This window comes from Sturnus vulgaris, chromosome 2 (assembly GCF_052056855.1).
Source record: "Sturnus vulgaris isolate bStuVul1 chromosome 2, bStuVul1.hap1, whole genome shotgun sequence".
NCBI classification, from domain to species: domain Eukaryota; kingdom Metazoa; phylum Chordata; class Aves; order Passeriformes; family Sturnidae; genus Sturnus; species Sturnus vulgaris.
The window spans coordinates 73,430,024-73,448,918 of record NC_142244.1 but is presented as its reverse complement, the minus strand read 5'-3'; the positions used below and the strand labels follow the sequence as shown (position 1 = coordinate 73,448,918).

The 18,895-nt window shown below is 32.3% G+C and overlaps 1 long non-coding RNA gene across 1 annotated transcript in view; it reads right to left on the bottom strand.

Moving 5' to 3' along the window:
- LOC148224850 (uncharacterized) overlaps positions 1–18,895 on the bottom strand; it is a 145,185-nt gene that overhangs the window by 55,841 nt on the left and 70,449 nt on the right. The window lies entirely within an intron of this gene.

Sequence of the window (18,895 nt, the reverse complement as noted above, 5' to 3'; positions counted from 1 at the left end):
ATTACATGATTACTCAGGTTAATATAACCTGTCAGAAAGGAGAGTTTAGGCTGCCATAACATCATCAAAAAAGGCTGGTGCTCTCCTCCATGGTATTTTAGTCAATGTGTTTGATGGCTCTTAAAAAGCGTTCTTACTGCGAACTTTAGTTGCTCTGTAGGTATTTATCTAAAGCAGAGAACCCATCTGTTACAAGACTTTCAAACTTTTCTTGAAGGGAGACTAATGTTTAATTTATTAATATGTACTTATTAATCTATCAGTATCAATTTACCTCTCAAATAGGTTTTATTCCACAGAACTTGCAGGCAGGTAATTCCCATGTTAACTATTCAAGTAGGTATCATCTAGACTTAGGAAGTTTGCTAGGCTTTTTCCCGTTTGGTAGATTTTAGGTTGTTTTTCTGTGTGTGTGATTTTTGTTCTCTGATTGTGTGTTTGTTTGTATTTTTCTTTTCTGAATCTCTCAATGTAGCTTAAGTCCCTTTTACAAGTTATTTACAAGAGACTTGGAAAACTGTATCCCTGTCACATTCACAGCAGCATTTCAGCAACTTGAATATTACTATCATGACTATTCTCTGTTATAGAATAAGCAGATAAAATGCTCAAATATTCCTTCATATTGTTTTAGTGTACTATTCTTATTTTAGTATGCTATTATCACACACTCTGAAAAAAATAGTATTCCTTTCCAGTTATTCAATATACCAGCCTCTGGAAATTTCAGGAAATCCTGTGACCTCTTTTTAGTCCCCTAATTATTTGTTTCCTTCTTCTATACATGGCACTTGAATTTCAATTCTTCCTATTGCTGCCAATCTTTATAGTCAAAATTAGTAAAACACAAATTAAGTGAATAAATAAAGAGGAGGGAAGACTGATGCTTGGCAGTTCAATATTCAGTCTGGCAGAGCACTTCATTGCTTCTTTACTGTTTATTTTGGCTGATAAATTCTGCTCTTCAAACAAAATCTACACATTACTTGACAGTATACAGCAGTGCAGCAGTCATGGAGCTGTCTCAGATTTGTGTGACAGAAACAGTGTAAAGTTACTCACAGAGTGGCAGACCTTGCTTTTCATGGCATAACATAGGCTATACTTAGATGAAAACAGTTGCATCAGTTTCTGTGAGACTCTTCTATGTGTAGGGAAATATTCAGCTGTAGGAAAGGTGACAAAGATCAATGCATTATGTTTAAAGCTTTAAGAGGAACAGTATTCTTATTCCTCTAATTCATGTCAAGCACTGAAAAAAAATCCTGAAAAAGAAATGTTTTTCACAAGTATTTTTAAGATGGTTATGCCAGATTCAATTACTTTACTGTAAAGACAGTATAAAGATGTAGAAGTCATTCTGCAGTTATGTTTTAGTTATGTTTCATGTCTTAAAAAACACCTAAAAGCACTATGAAAAGTATCTATAGGTAAAAACATGTATAAGATAAACCAGTAAATAGATGTGAAAGCTTGTGTTTTTGTTGTATGCTGAAAGATATATAAATGGCCTGCTATGTCCTGTTTGTGTTTTTGTGTGGATCTAAAGGACTGTCCTATTTTCAAGTGAAGAAGACACCATGAGTGATGGAAATGGAGTGTTGAGAGGAAATTCACAACCTCTACTTCTTTTTCTATCAAATCATCATTTCAACCTACCAACTTCCATTTTCTTTTAACTCTCAGGATATATGCAATACATGTAATTCGATTGCAGTAGCAATGCAATTGTAATAGCAATGCAAGAGTAGCAGTAAATTGCTTTGGTCAAAGGAAACTGTGGTAAATGCATTGTATAAACATCATACATATGTCTAAACTACCAACTGTGTAGCCAGATATGAATTTATTTAGTGGTTTAAAAATAATAAAATTTTTAATGCATACTTAATTGACAATTAATGACTAGACCCACTAGTCCTGTGTCCATGTTCCAGAAACAATCTAGAGGCTCCCTTCTTCTTCACAGCCATTTATTCATTCATGTTATGACATTGCTACCCACTTTTGACTATGTATTGGGTTCCTATGTCAAGTCCTGTGTGTTGGGGGCTGCAGGGATAACATTTGAGAGAAGGAGACAGAGACTGACGCCAGCCTGCTTTGTAAAGGAGCTGCAAGTGTCAGGCAGGGAGGTGCAGAAAAGGTCCTGTTATAGACTCACCACACCCACCCATTCTCTGTTGGAGGTAAGGGATGGAGAAACAGAAGAGTCAGGAAGCAAGGAATGAAGCTGAGATCGTGAAGAAAGGAGAGTGTCTTTATTTTTTACTTTGTTTATCACTATCCAACTCTAATTTTAACTGGCAATAAATTAAGCTAATTTTCCTCAAGTTTTGTCTGTTTTGCCCATGATGGTAAATTTAAACTATGAATTATTTTGACCCATAAGCTTTTGCATCTTATTCTCCACCACCATCTCCCTTGAAGAAGGGGACTAAAAAAACAGCTGGGCTGGGGTCTATCAACTCATCACACTATATTAGTCAATTTTTTAAAAAATAGATCTATAAAACAAACAAATTTTATATGTATGCTTTATGAATAGCATGATTATTTTCAATGATTTTAGAATGCAATTGTGTTAGTTATATTAAATTAATAGTTATGTTAAATTAAATAATGCAGCATTGTTCTGGAAAATTCTTACTGCATTTTCTTAGTCCTTTCCATATTCACATTCTCCTCTAGCTTCTGGTTTATTATTTATTTATAAAACCTTCATGTTTTTCTGTCTGTATATGCTGAAGGCCTCTATGTTGGGGGAAAGAGGTGTCATTTATATTTTATAGTCTCTTTCCAGTTGCTGCACAGCAAATATAGATTTTTTGCTTGTATGTTTTCACTATTTATTTTTACAACAAAGTTAACAATTCCAGATATTGATTAGCTTGGAAATGTCTTAAATATTTGCCAATTGTTGTCATACATTTCTGCTCATATCTTTTCATCTAAACTTTCATAGTTTTCAAATTCATAAGGCTCACTTTTGTAAAGCTTTTCTTTTCACCAAAAAACTTAGTGAGATCTACCAGAGTGCTCTCCCATATTGGATAAAGGTCTTTTTTCACTGCAACTTGTAAATTTTGTAGCTATCTCATATTTGAAATTTGAGCATCATAGTATATCACAGATTTGAACACTGCAGGTTTTATTTTTCAGGTGAAAATCAGTAAACCACTGCTTCATGCACTTGTTAAACTCCTCTCTAATGTGTTTTGGGGACTTACTGTGTTACATTTTGATAATGGAGTCCAAAAAATAAAACCTTCCTTGAAAAAATGCACTCACTCCCCTTGTCCTAGTTCAGTTTTAACTGCAGATACTATGAATAATATTCCTGATTTTAATATTTCAGTCATGAGAACGTTCCTAACACAGAGATGGAGTTAGATACTAAAATAGAATTTTCAATTATTTTGGTTTAGTATTCTTGATTTTGTAAAAGCACACAAATAATTGTTGAAACAAGTTCAAGATCATAAAAGTGTCTCGTTAATAATGAGGAAAAAAATTTAGATTGAAATAATTTTTCTGATACTATATTTCATAATAAAATTAAAAACTGAATTAGAAAATTGAAGGAATTTTTTCATATGCTCAATCTAAAGCCTTCCTTTTGCCGTTTTTTTCACAATTCTAGGGATTGCTTGACAGCCGACTTCAAGAGTCGACTGCATATTTTCTCAGTGATCAGAGGTAATGGGCATTTTGTGACTGTAACATTTTAGTGAGAGCAAACTGAGATGTTCTTCAGCTTAAGAATATGCCACAGCCACAACCAAGAAACACAACAGGACCTTTTGTACCAACTGTGATCACAGGATTCGACCTCTGCAATCTATATCTGTGTCTTCTGAATTCCCTGAGGCGATTAGTTTGTGTGCTTCTAACTGGTGCTCATACTGATATGCTAGTTGAATATATATGAACAACCATTTCAAGCTAATCAATCAAAACTATGCAATACCAGATTTCAAAGAATGATGTTGACATGTGAGACATGAATGTTTTACTAACACAGCTATTAGTTAAGTCTGATTAAATCGTAAAATTCAAGGAAATACCAGGCAAATCCTCCCAAGAGTTTTGCAATGTACATTTGTTATCTTCTTTGACATCTTTGACAAGAATTATTTCACGAAGGTTTTCATGTCTGAAAATTAGATTGCTCAGTTTAAATCAAGCTTTCATGGTAGAATGAAGAGTAGTGGTATATTCTTCAGAGGAAAGTGAACCAAACTTCCTTAGTTAGCTATTGCACACATTTACATGTGGTTAGATGAATCCCACACAGCATGACTAAACAAAGTTCAGTGAATTTGACCAAAGAATCCAAGCTATACAGACTGAATGCATGTTTTCTTTAACAACTCTTATTTCAAATTGTATTGCATCAATATTTATGTATTCTAAGAGAATAGGGACAGAATTAATTTAATTTAACATTGCAAAGGAATTTAAAAAACAACCTAAGATGGATATGTAGAATATGGCCACAGACTTTATAGACATCTACCTTGGATTAGGTGCCTAACTCTCAGTGGGCTAAATTTAGGAAGAGATTTCCCATGGTTGTTAATCACTATCCATCTTTAAAAAAGTGAGCATAATTGAAATATTTCAATAAATATAAATATGAATACAGATACATACTTAATTCCCTCTTCTCTTCCTTGCAACTGCTGTTCATTTTTGGGAGTTAAAAAATATGATTTCAATTCATATTTATGAAATATTTGTTAAATAAAATGTCAATCTGAAAATTATGAAAAATGAAGAAAATTATGACATTGTTTTTCATGTTCCTTCATATTAGTCATTCTTCAGTGACTTTTTTGAAGTTTGTAGCAAAACTTGGAAATAATAAAATGTTAATAAAAACCTTGTTGTTGTTGTTATTACTGTCAAATATTAGGAGATGGTATTACATTTCATATGAAATGTTCAGTTTAATGCATTGTGATTAACAAGTATTAACTGCCACATTGCTGCAGTCACTGAAAAAATTACTGTCATTCCAATAGAGGTTTTGGTGTTCATTTTCTATGACTTTACTTGTATTTGCAAAAGTTATCATCGTATTTTTAAATTAATACAGTTTATGAATTTAAATTATCATGTAATATTTATTGAGACAGCTGTCAAGAGTATCCCATTTAGAATGTCACTTTGAAGGTGCTGTTGGTTTTGGCTTGACATAGTTGTTGTGACAGCAAGGAAAACCTACTAGGAGCTTCCAAGTAGTCTTTTTTGCTTTTATCCAATTTTGTCTTGTAGTTTTTAGTTGTATTTTGATGCCTGAAAAAAAAAAAATAGACTCGGATAAACCCATAACCATAAGTAGGATTTTCTGAAGTAAATAACACCATCATGTAGTTCTATTATTTTGGGGCATCTTATCTGGAGCATCTTAATTTGGTATACACTGTAGAAAATTGTGTGGGTTTTTTTTAGTGGGACTCTTTAAATTTTGAAAATCAGCAAATCAGTAAAGTCTCAAGTCTCAACAGGTGGTACTGCATGCTAAAGTAAACAAAATACCAAGATGTTTGAATGTGCTGGGAGCCTTCTTGGTCCTCAAGCTCTTCAAACAATTCTTACAAGTGTGTACAGGCAATGAATTCAGAATTCAAACATCAGAGACCTACAATTGTACAACTGCCCAAACCGCCACAAATCCAATATTTCTAAACAAATACTAACCTTAAAATCACATTTACTCAGATATTTTTATCCTCCAAACTATGTAATAGTGCTCTCTAGAAGAAATTTTTTAGATTGCCTTAGCAGTGATCCAGCCTAAAATTTTCTTCGGAATTGCCAGGCAAAAACTTTTCAACTTAGTTACTTCACATATCTCATATTAAAGAAAGGTAAGGAAAATACAAACTTGAATAAAATTATTTTAAATAACAAATTAAGCTTGTGGTGAACAGGAAAAAATTAATTAAGAAAAATATAAGAAATAGAAAGCAATTTTGAAGAATTTAAAATTTTTGCACTTAGTGTAGATACATATCTGTATATATGTAATTTTATAATTACAGATACATAGATGTTTTACATTTATTTTGCACACAAGTATTTGTTCCAGGAAAAGTAAGATTTTGAAATATGTCAATTTATATTTTCTGTGCTTTCTCTATGTTTCATCATTCTATGTTTCTCTGAGTTCATAGAAATATTGAAAAATGGAATTTAACGATTTCTGAATAAATGGAAAGAAATTAACATCAACATTTTGCTAGAATAAGAACTACTCTACCAATTTTTGACATGAAAAATGAAAATCTGACAAATAATAGAGAATTTTTATAATTTGGTTTTAAAAATAGTACTTTTTCAGTCTTTTTGACATAATTGAATCAAATGTTTCTAGGAAATATATATGCTTATATGCATATGTACAAACCATTATATGTATATATGAACTACAAATAAATATCCACTATGTATTTTATATGTACATAGTTTTGGGGAGGTGGGAAGCTGTTGGGGTTTCTTTTTGTGATTTATAGTCTGGTTTTACATAAGAAGAAATATATTGCAAGGGATTTGAATAACAGCAATAATAATAACAATAATAATGACGGGCAAGACACTGCAGTGCTTTCCTTCCACTGTCCTTATTATGTTAATGAATGAAACAAATAAATAAAAGAAGCTGTGTATGTTTCCGCTATGCTGGGTGCCAATCCGTATTCTGAGATAAATAAATGAAGACAGTGGCTTTCCTAAATATGCAAAACCAGATTTATAAACTTTAACAGTAGTTAATTTTACAAATGACATGCTAAATCAGCTGATGTGCATTGTCAGATTTAACTCTACAATAATTTATGCTTTTTGTTTCTGAAAAGAAATCTTTCCTTATCTCCTCTAACAATGAAATCGGATGAAAAATCTGGAATGTATTTCCTCTCGATGACATGTGGCTTTACAATTTCCTGGCTGAACTCTGTCATGGTCTTGTAGCTGATTCCACTTTCAGTCGTGATTATTGAAACAAGTGTAGTGCTAGTTCAAGATCAAGCTTAAGGACTGGAATTTTGCACATTCCCATTGGAATGGCTGTTGACTTCAGGGACAACAATTTGCATTATCACGGGCCCTAGAACTCTGCACATGACTTTAAAGACATTTTAAAGCTGATCCACTTTCAAATGCTAGCATTCTACTGCATGTGGAAATAAAACACAACTCGTAAATTTTAGGTATTGCTCTGAAATTTCCTGTATGCAAATGGCTGCAAATGGAATCTATGCATAAAAATGGTATGATGCTTTAGGTAGAAGTGGTCCCTTATGCTTTATATAACTTCTCCGTGTTATTATCACAGAATCAGATGTCTCCATGGGGTCCAGATAAATGTACACAAATAAAGATCAGGATTAGTTTGTTTGGCTTTACACATTGTCATTGGTAAAATATCTGCCTGATATTTTTATAAGTTGTTCTTGTTTAGAAAAGGGCTTTGTGGTTTGGTTTTGTTGTTGTTTTTGAGGCTTCTTTGGTTGCTTTTATTTATTGGTTTTGATTTTTTCCAGTGAAAGTTCTTAACATTCAGTACAAGAAGACTACACATAGAATAAGTATCCGTTTCTCATACATATGTTTCTGATTTTTTTGGAACTGGGTAAATATTGGATTTCTCAAGTCATCAGTGAGAAAAAAATCAATTTGAAAAAAGAAAAAGTTCAGGGGAAGAAAAAAAGAAGTAATGTCGGGCTTAAAAATAAGCAAAAAGCGCTGTCTATACTTGACCATCAAAGATCTCAGATCTGATATTTCTTCTCAGTTGAAAGAAAAGGGAAAACATTCACTTTCATAATTTAAAGCGTTTTGGGATATGCAGACCAAAGAGTCATTGATAGGAAGCAAGAAAGCAGGAACTTTAACTTGCCCCATGTATATTATAAATAAATCAAATAAACATTGCATGACTTCAGAACTCTCAAAATCTATCCCTGGTCTGTGCAACTATCTAATAATTCCTAACATGCTACAAGAAACCTCATGCTCTGAAATATAAAAACAAACAAAAAATACAGAAATTACTTGTTTGTTTCTTCTTTCTTTAAACCTTAGGGAAAAGGCTGCTTCATCATGTCCTAAGTATCTACAGTCTACTTCACTAAAAGAACTAGGAAATTTATGTAGAGATGATACCACGAAAATTTGAAGCTATGCATAGTATAATGCTATAAAAGAATATTTTTTGCCTTTCTGTCTTTCCCATTCCTTTCAATTTTTTATTCATATGGTATTGTACACCTTCCCAAATAAAGTTCCTTCATAGATTAAACAGTCAAAACAAACAAACAAACAAAAACTTGGCAAATAAACTGGAAGAAAACATTCTTTAATCTGTTCATCTGCGGGAAAATTGCATGAGGTAATTTCTTTAACCATAGGGCTCATGTACATTTGCCTGGTTTAGCTGAGTGAAAATCAAGTTCTAGGCTACCATGAAATTATGGGTTTCATTTCTTGTCCAGTACATTTTTACAGTTTTTTTTTTAATTTTATTAACTCTGCCATGACTCTCTTTCTCATTTCAATGTTCTGTTCCATGAAAGGTCTCTCTGCCCTTTTAATATCTCATGCTCTTCACAGGTTAATTTAGAAGTATTTTAGCATTTTCTACCTCATATTCATTACATTTTCAACATTCACCTTGATTCTGTAGCCTTGGCAAGTTTCTCTTTTCTCCAATGAGCCGTATATAAATTATTGCTTTTATCCATGTTCTCTCTTACCATAAAGTACTTGACCATGCTGAGTAACCAAACCAATTAAAAACACCACAATTTTTCTTTTTTCTTCTTTTTTTTTTTTTTTTTTTTTTTTTTTTTTTTTTTTTTTTTAATAAAAAGTCATGTGACGTATAACTGCTCTAATTGTGTCAATATTGCTAATGGGTTTTTTTCCGGAGAATTTCAGGATTACTAAAAAACAGTGGTTTTCAGTAGTTCACCTTCCATAAATCCCAAACCCCATAATTTTTACTGAAAAGCAGAGAAATCTTTAATATCTTTTCATATTTAAAGCAAAATCAAACCACAGTTGAATTATTTTTCTCATAAAATATTTAAACTTAAAGAATTTAGTTGTGGATTATATAACTCATCTTTTTTTAAATTTTAAATTACTCTAATTAGATTTTTATCAACAATAATGCAAATTAAAATCTGAATGAGTTCCTACCTGCATTTTTACTTCAATCATATAATGAAAAGTACAAAATTTATTAATGTTGCACCCTGAGAGCAACATTTAGTTAATTAATATATTGAAAGCATTATTTCTGTATAAGTAAATTCATTCAGTCAAAGATTACTTAATTTCTTCAAAGATGATTGTTACAGAAATAATCTTTTACTTTGTCAATAGAAATTTTAAATATTAATAGATTCTGACTTGACTGCCTTATCTTGGGAACCAGAAGTTATTAAGAGGATTTTTAAAGGATAAGACTCCCTGGGACAATCCTTTCTCAGTGGGAAAACTATCACAATACCACATTTGCATTCTCAGAGTAAGGTAAAATGAAGAGACAGTATTTTTTTATCAGGCTAACTCTCATATTTGGGTAAAAAAGTTTAAAAAAAAAGTCTTACAAGCATTTTTTTCCTAAAAATTAGTACCATACATTCAGCTGTATAATAACTGCTGGCCTTAGATATTATGACTATATGTAGTCTAGTATCTCCAAGGAAATATTGGGCCAGTTTAAATGTGGTGCTCAGCATCTGCAAATCTTCAAGTACACCGACTGCTGTCCATTGACTACATAAATAACTTATGCACCTTCTTCAGAGGATTGCTTCAACATACACTGAAGATATAGAGGCAATTTTGATGGCTAAGCTGGTTAAAATAATTCCAATGTTATAGTTTTAAGTTTTATGTATGTAAAAGCACAATTTCTACATCAATTTTAGGTTGGTAAAGTGATTTTAAAGCTTGGGAAAACATAAAACCTAATCATTATGCCTGTGTGATTGAAATAATGTGACAATTGCGACCATGGTTGATGAGGAATTAGATTTGGGCTGCCTGGAGTCGACCAAAGGAATGTGAACAGCTACATAAAGGGTGTTGTACAGAGCCTTTTGGTGAGCAAAATTCAGTTGGAAAATAAATGGTTTGAAGATTATTTTGGCTAACTGTTATAAAATACAGGCATGCTTCTTGTGCCTCTCGCACACCTTGAAAAGGAGCATATAAGCATGTATAAGCCTGTGTATATATTTTTCGTAATATAAAAATTATTTGGAAACTTAAGGTAGCTGACAGCACAAAGATAAGCATGTGCCATTTCATGGAAACTGTACAAGAGTTAGAGTTTCAGATTAGGAGCAATTTTTGTTTTATCTCAGAAGGAATAAAGAGATGACATTCATAACAGGTTTTCTTCTTTATTTTCTCCAGAAGAACAGAATGCTTGCTGGAAGAGTACAGCAGGATTGTTCCTTCACACATTTGCAGATACTACTTTTACTTTTTCTCAGGTAAGAAAGGATGGAAGAGAGTAAGAAGGTTTTACTGAGGTCAGAAAAGTCATAATACCATTTGTGGAACAGAACAGTTAATTGGTGTTCTACTTGTACAGTGTCAACTCTGAACCTATTGAGTTAGTGTTTCCAAAACCTAGGAAGTCACACAGCATTCATTTGACAGAACTCCAAGGGTCTCATAAATTTTTATCCAAAAAATTCTGAAGAAATACAGAAATTAAATTAAACTGAAAGAAAAAAATATCACTTACATACTGATACAAGAAAAGCAGACAAACGGCACAAAATTTTTGAGTGCTGTCACATTTGACATAACACTTTAACTTCTCATTAATGCTGACATTTAAAATATTTCTTTTTCTTCAAGTCTTCCTCACAAATTGCAAACAAATACATGAGTGTTGAAAGGCTCTTTTATATATTTAATACAAATATCCAGAATAATGACTTTGGAAGGCAAATGAGACAAGAAAAAGCTGACAGTGTGGAGCCCTCTTTCTTTCTACACAGTATTTTAACACAAAAATCCCACAACTTCTAAACAGTTGTGGTCCTTTTGACTGGGAGAATAAATTTTCTTTACAATGGCTGGTATGGGGCTGTTTTTGTATTTGTGCCAAACAAAGGCTTGATATTATAGAGATGTTTTGTTATTGTTCATCAGGGCTTACACAGAGCCAAGGCCTTTCCTGCTTTTTGTGCTGCCACATTGGCAAGGGGGGTAGGGGTGCATGGGAAGTTGGGAGGACACACAGCCTGGACAGGTGACCCCAGCTGACTAAAGGGACATTCCATACGGCATCATGCTCACTATATAAAGTGGGGAAGAAGGAGGAAGAGAGGGACTTCTGGAGTGATAGCGTTTGTCTTCCCAAGTCACCATTATGTGTGATGGGGCTCAGCTTTCCTGGACATGGCTGAACACTTGCCTGCTCATGGAAGCAGTGAATTAATTCCTTCTTTTGCTTTGCTTGTCTTCTTTTCCTTTCTTCTTTATTAAACTGCCTTTATCTCAGCCTACATTTTTCTAGCTTGTACCCTTTTGATTATCTCCCTGATCCACTAGTGGGGGAGTGAGAGAGCAGCTGCCTGGGTCTTGGCTGATGGCCAGGGTTAAACCAAGACAAAAGCAGGTTTTTATAACTTTTGCCTTTCATTAATGAATTAGCTAGACAAAACTTTTCACAGTGAAACACGGCACACCCTGTTCAAAGCTTTTTATCCTAAAATACAGGAGAGGTTTATTTAGCTAGGGCATTAAAATATACATATCTTTGCTATAGATTGAACATCACAAGATAGAGAACAAAGGATTTCTTAAGAAATTGAATGTGTACAGTTCATTACACTTAATTTATTGCTAGAATAATTTTTATTAATGCAGAAACTAAATTACTGGTAATGGGGCAGACTTATATTCCACTCTTTCCTAGATGAATTATGTATAGTATGCTTTGCCTTTGTTTTCTTTCTGGTGGTATCTGAAAAACTGTACAAGAATGGAAGCATTTTCATCAGAAAATTGCTAAAAAATTTTCTCTTGTTTTATCATGCTTTCTTTTTATTTCTAGCTGCAAATTAATACCTGCCAGGACTTCTCTGTCAATTAGCACGATGGAAAGTCTAATATTTGGTCAGATAAAGCAGTGTGTGTTTAAATAATAAGACAAGATAATAAGTTTAATGCAATGATGTGTGGCATTATTCAGAAAAGTTTCCAGTTAGAGGAAAGGTTTTCCATGTAATGTTCTGAGATTTAAATTTTTCTTCTGTTATCTCTAAAGGAATTAATACTTTGTCTTTCTTAGAATTTTACATATAAAATCAATGAAAAATATAGATCTAAATATGAGAATTTGAATATAAAAGTTTCTGGATTTACACTAACTATTCAGAAATAAGGTTTGAACCTTTGTCTTCCATTTCTCATGTAAATTGCCTAATGCTAGAGTCTTTTCTGATGTCTATTAATACATCAATAGAATTTGCTTGTTTCACAGTGACACTATCATATTCCTCTATAATACATATATGAAATGACAGATATTTAAAAAAAAAAAAAAAGATTTTTTCTATAGCAATTAAATTCTGTTCTTTCTAGTTCAAGCATTAATAGTGGTGATAAAAAAATTCACGCACTAAAAGAGAAAATTGATTCAAATTCAGTGAGTGGAGTAGTATTGGCAAAATTTGTTTTACAAGTTCTCTCTCTGCCCTGAACTGGTCTTTAAAATATATCCAGAGGGAAATTCCATTATCTATTTAAAACTAAGAGCAAAAGTATGAATTTCAAGGTCATACAATCTTCTAAAAATTAAATTCTCAGTAAAGCTTTCATAGATTTTCTAATAAAAAATTGTAATACTACAGCTGACATGGATTTCATTCTGTTGGCAATATACCATATAGAGCAATATGAATGTTATTTTAGGAGCCATCGCTTTGCAAGGATCACAATCTGTTGAAACTTTATGAACTAATTTCTTTTTTAACATACATGGAAACCAGCAATAAACAAATTGCTTTTCTAGTTCTGAATTTCATTTACTGTTGAATATAAGCCTCATGATTCTGACTGCATGTCCTAATTTCCTATGATACACATCAACTAAGAAATAATTAGTTTTACTCAGAAGCGTCAATATGTGTTCTCTCTCAAGCACTGGAAGTTTTCATTTGTCCTTCAACCAGTTCATAACTACCTATTCTTTTTTCAGAGAAGTTTCTTCTTTCTAGGTGGAAACACAACTAACATTTTGGAGACAAGGACGTTCTTATTGACTATCAGTACATCCTTTGTACTATTTTGTTTTTAATGATAAAAAGGTTAATATCCTATTTCTATTTTATTTATGATTACTTACTGTTACTGGTAAAGTATTTTATTCTGCTTATTTATTTTTCATGTTTCAGGTTTTGAGATACATTCTTTTTAATTTCTCTCTTAAATGTAATTTAGACCTCTTCATCTTTTAAATTAAATCTACAAAGTCTGAGAAGACTACCACAAAGACAGTGGAACTAGATAAGTATATCTTTCCCAGATGGTTCTTAAAACCTAAGATAAATTTGATCTGTTCTTTGAAATCTTTCCAACTTTTAAATTAATTTTATTTTCTTTTTAGGAATATTGATCACAGCATTTTATTAGTCGTCTCACCAATAATATCTTCAAAGCTTATATCATCAATGCACTCTTATCTAAAATTTAATTTTAAATATTTTAATTCTGTTGGGTTTTGTTTTGTTTTGTTTTTGCTTCACACAAAAATAATTTAAGTTTTTGATGTAATCATAATGGAAGATAATTATTTGTGTTCCACATTTCTAGAGGTGCAACATGAACTTATTACTCCAGGAAATATTTATAACCAATGAAGGAAGTAGTCACATGAACAAGTAAGAGACACACTAAAGGTTTATGGATCATATCTAAATGGATCAAATAATCAAACAAAAAGCTGCTGACAGAAAAGACTGATTTTCTCATATTATACTTTCCTCTAGAAGGCTCTCAGGAATTTTCAATTTAGTCTTTTACTTGTTTCGTCTCAAAACAGAATATTTCTGATAATTAAGCTGAGTGAAACCATTTTGTTTAATGGCACTAAGGTGAGTTTCTCTGGATTGATACTGTGACTGCAAGAAATTATCCTACAGAATACACAAGCCTATGTTATCTTTCCGGGAATGCACTCTGTACCCAGGCATCACATATAAACCACATGTCTGTGTTAAGTTCTGCTTGTATCTTTGGGGCTTATTTTGAAAAACACTAAAACCATTGCATAATGAGAAGTGTTGTCAATTATTTGACCTTAAGCTCAGTGAATTCAGTAGAAAAACTACACGAATCATGAAACACTAGAGCAACTATAGCATACAGATTTATAGAGAAAAGGTTAAAAAAATTAATTCTGACTTGCCTAGATGAACCAAATTAATTACTTTGATACTCTATGAAGGAGTAGGATTTTTTATTGTTATTCTGACAACTTTGAGCCTTTATTACTGTGTGTTTTTTTTTCTTTCATATGCGTTTTTCATGTTTCATTTACCTGTAATTACTTCATAAGCTGCTTCTCTCCTCTGTTCTATTTCCAGATAACACTGGAAAATTTTGTGGCTGAGCTAGGTTGTAAAAGCTATTAAGATGTAGTTTCAGTTTGTCACTGTGGAGCATACACCTATAAAAATTTTGAAAAAAAATTCTATTTAGACTTAGATGGAAAGTAATATTCTTTTTTTCTAAATCTTTCTCTATGAAATACAAGTAAATATTCCATATTTTTAATGTATCATTAGCAATTAGGTATACTTTTTTTTCATCTTGGTATTTCCTAGAAACTTCTATGCTAACACTTTTACAGCCATACTAAAATGGTCTTTAAAAATTAAAGAATTAAAAACAGTTATTAAGAGGATAGGAAAGCTTACCTGTGATAAAAAATGACATAAAACACTGAGAAATTCCTGATACTACTTTCTGGCTTTTGTGTAGCGTTATTTTAATATGCTAATCTAGTTTGGGAGTTTTCCAATTTATAGATGTCAGTTCCTTAATTACCTCTAAGTAGTCCATTAATAAAAAAAGGAAATTTTTTAAAGTCTCATTAAAAAGATCCCTTGTAAACTTTCTATTCTCCTTGAAATATTCTTCAGTACATTTGAGCTTTCAAAGGGAACTAATCACTATAGTTTCTACAGAGGGGAGTTGTATCAGTCTGTGAGAATTCCCAAAAATTTTAAACAAGAAAACCTAAGTAGAAGTACAACACTCCACATTATTTTAGTAGGCTTTCAAAAACCTTGTGACAACGTGCCACACAAGAAAGTACTACAAAAAATGAATAGTCATGATAGAGATTAAACATTTAATCATCTGTCTAAAAGTATATAGAATACCTAAAGGAAAAATAGATTAACATTGTTATATTCTTGTATATTAAAATGATTAATAAAAAGGAATTTTGAGGTTATATGCTAGTTTCATATAGTTAAATATTTCCATCAATGATTTAGAAATTAATGTAATGGTGAGAAAATATTCCAGAAAAGAGATTTTTTAATTGATCAGTTCTAGACAGATTGAAAAGAGAATGTTTCTACTTAATAGAAGTCAAAATCAATAAAAAAGAGAAGATTTATTACCCCAGAACAGTTGAAGTTTTCCTTAAAAAACAAATGTTTCCAATATTTGAATTCACACATTTGTATGTGTAGTCCTGGGCTTAAGGATTTGTCTACTGAGGTTCTGGTGTCAGTGGTACTTCTTGATATTTGGGAGGTAGAATATTGAGAAGAAATATTAACAAGAACATATGAAAGTAAATTTTACCATCATCAGTCAAACAGCAAAAACTGACCTCTCAGACCAAGCTTGAGCTGTCTTCAGATTAAAGTTCTAATCACATCAACAGCTATTTTTGCTAAGGTAACATGATTTTTTTAAAAATAACAATTTAGAATAAGTTTAGATAAATTCACTTCAATGCATGGTATTTCCTTCCATTCAAGTTATCAAAAATTATGCCTAAAATTTTAATAAAATTCTATATTTCTACTCAGCAAAAAAAGCATGCAGAAATTAAGTCAATGGTCCTGTAGTTCCAAAATCAAAGCAACTTATGTCTATATAGGCTCAGAATAGAACAGGAAAGATCAGCTGTGACTTGTGTCCCCCTGAAGTGAAAAGGGATAGCAAGGTATAGCTCTGTCTCAGGAAACCTCAAGTGAGCATTCTTATTGATATCCTAGCTTACCTTGATTTATCATTTAACACCCGATTTTCTTAGTCTACACTTGGTTACAATGTTTGAACATTTAATTCTGACAGATTTTTCAAAGAACTCCTTCATCTTTATGTTAATCATTTATGAATTTTCCATTATTATTGTTATAAAGCAACATGACAAGTGATTTGTCAATGCTTGGCATCAAAACATGTCTGAGGCATCAAAACATGTCTGATATATAGTTGCTGTACTATATAACATACAAAATTCCTCAATTACCTACAAGTTTATCTTAGTAAGATGTTGTATTTCTCATTCATTGCTTACCTCAATCTTCCTCTATACCTTAGTGAGAAATGGAAAGAAATCTGTTTGACGCAGCAGCATTCAAAGTGGGTTTTATAATAAGATGGAGGGACTGTTCACTAAGGAATACCAAGCCCCCAATTTTATTTAGGATTTGACTGCAGGAAGGAAGATGACTATTCTGAGAAAAGTCACAGATTTAAATGAGGCTTCTTTTTTCCAGGAAAGAGACAGAGTAGGTTTTTTTTCTCAGGCACTTTGAAATGTTCACCACTAAGAGAAGTAATGTATTTATAAGAGAGTCCCAAAGCATAAGTCCCTTTTATCCAGTCTTAGAAGTGTCTTAAACACAGCTTGAAAACACCAAAAGCAAGACATTGTTTCATAGAGAGTAAAGGTTATTGCTTCCCTGGAACCAAATGACAGGTTCATAAAAGGTCAACACACTGAAAGAACTCACTGCAGGATAATTCTTAATACCCTAATCCACTATAAAGGAGCTAATTATTCTTCCAAGTGAGTGAAAGGAATGAATTGGAAAAATTCCTGAAGTTTTATGCAACGTACATGAATAGATGCAGCTACAGATTTGAGCTGTGTCAGCAAAATATGCTTCTAGAGACAGAAAATTTCAAGCAGGTGACAGAGAATGCTTCCAGTTCTAGCTGTTCATCACCACAGAGGAAAAAAAAATCATCATAAAGAGGACGAGCTGGGTGACAAAGGCCTATAAATTGAACTTAGAATCAGAGTGTTTTCCTTTTAATTGTTCTAACTGTGCTGACCAATAGATTTCATTTAATTATTCTGAAAAAAATGTACATTAACAATGTCTATGAGTCCTAGTTTCTCTGAACTAAATTAAAAAAAGGAAAATTTGTTTGCATCAGCACACTTCTGACTTTAATTTAACATTCTGGTGCAAATCACATTTCTACTAAAATGAGCCAGGAATGATTTTCTTTGTTATTGATTTTAGGTTCTGTGACTTAATGTTCTATGTTTATCCTGCCTGATTAAACAAATCAGCATTTTTCAAGACCAGCAATGTGTATGCTTGTGTAGGACTTTGTATCTCTTTATAGATAATACTGTGGTAGGGTTAATACAGTATTTTGCTTCTCAAATGTGTCATTTTCTTTGGAGTGGTGTTTAGAGATAATGATATATTAATGTTAAACTGTATTATAGGCATTTTTTTACTAAGTAGTTAATTCTTCAGAGAAAAGAAAAAATCTCCTTTCCGTTCATGTGGCTATGACCTATTTTGACAAAACCAAAAATGGTATAGTTGTATGTGCACAGTTTAGAAAAAGTCAAATAACAAAATCCCACAACACAACACTCCCTCAAAATGAATGTCATTGACCATGCAGTCAGGAAGCAAAGTGAGAATGCCAGAATTCTGTGCTGAAGACCTCTCTTGTAGGACAAGTTTAATTTAGAATTTGCCATTTTAAAGGTGCTATAACCAGTAACATTCCCTGAAGGTTTCTTCAGCTGTTGCAAGCATGTCTTGATGATACGCTGATTACATTTCAGCATTTCATAAATACTGTGTTTGTTAAACTCTCTGAAAGGCAGCAGGAGCTTTTCTGTACTGCCTGCAGTACGGATGACTTCCTATATTAGCTGCAAAAGCACAAGGGCAGGAAGTTTTCATTAAGCACAGAGCAGTGACATTCAAACAACTTTGAATAGCTCTGGCATTGGATCTTTCTCTGTGTATCAGAAATGGGGTGACACTAAGGCAGGTCAATGAGCTCCAGTACAGGGGAATCTCACCTATTTTACTGTTGGAGGTCTCTGGCATCCATAGAGTTAGAGACTAATTTCTGGTCAAATTCAGGTTCTTTAATACAAAACTGTTCAGACATAGTATATTGATTTCTAAATATATAAACATAAATTGCCAATTTTATTTTCCAATAGCACCAACCTAGCATTTTAAAGACCTTCAAATATTTCTTCTCAATAGTTATCACATTTTCACAAGCATCTACATTCATTCACCAGCTATAAAATGTTCTTATCTTAATTGCTTATTACTGTATCTGTCAACTCAACGAAAGTATCATAATATTGTGATATAAAAGAACATGAGACATAAAAAAAAAAAAGAAAATCCAAAGCACTGTTCCTAATTTTGCAGAAACCATAGTATAGACCGAAAAACAGAAAAGCATTATCAGTCATTAGCATATTGCTAGAAATATTACTTTTTAAAATTCTTTATATCAAACCTAAATTTGATTCTATTTTCCAAGGTTCAGGATATGACTTGTTTCAAAGGGTCTGTGCCTGCAATCTCTACTCTTATTTTCTGCTATA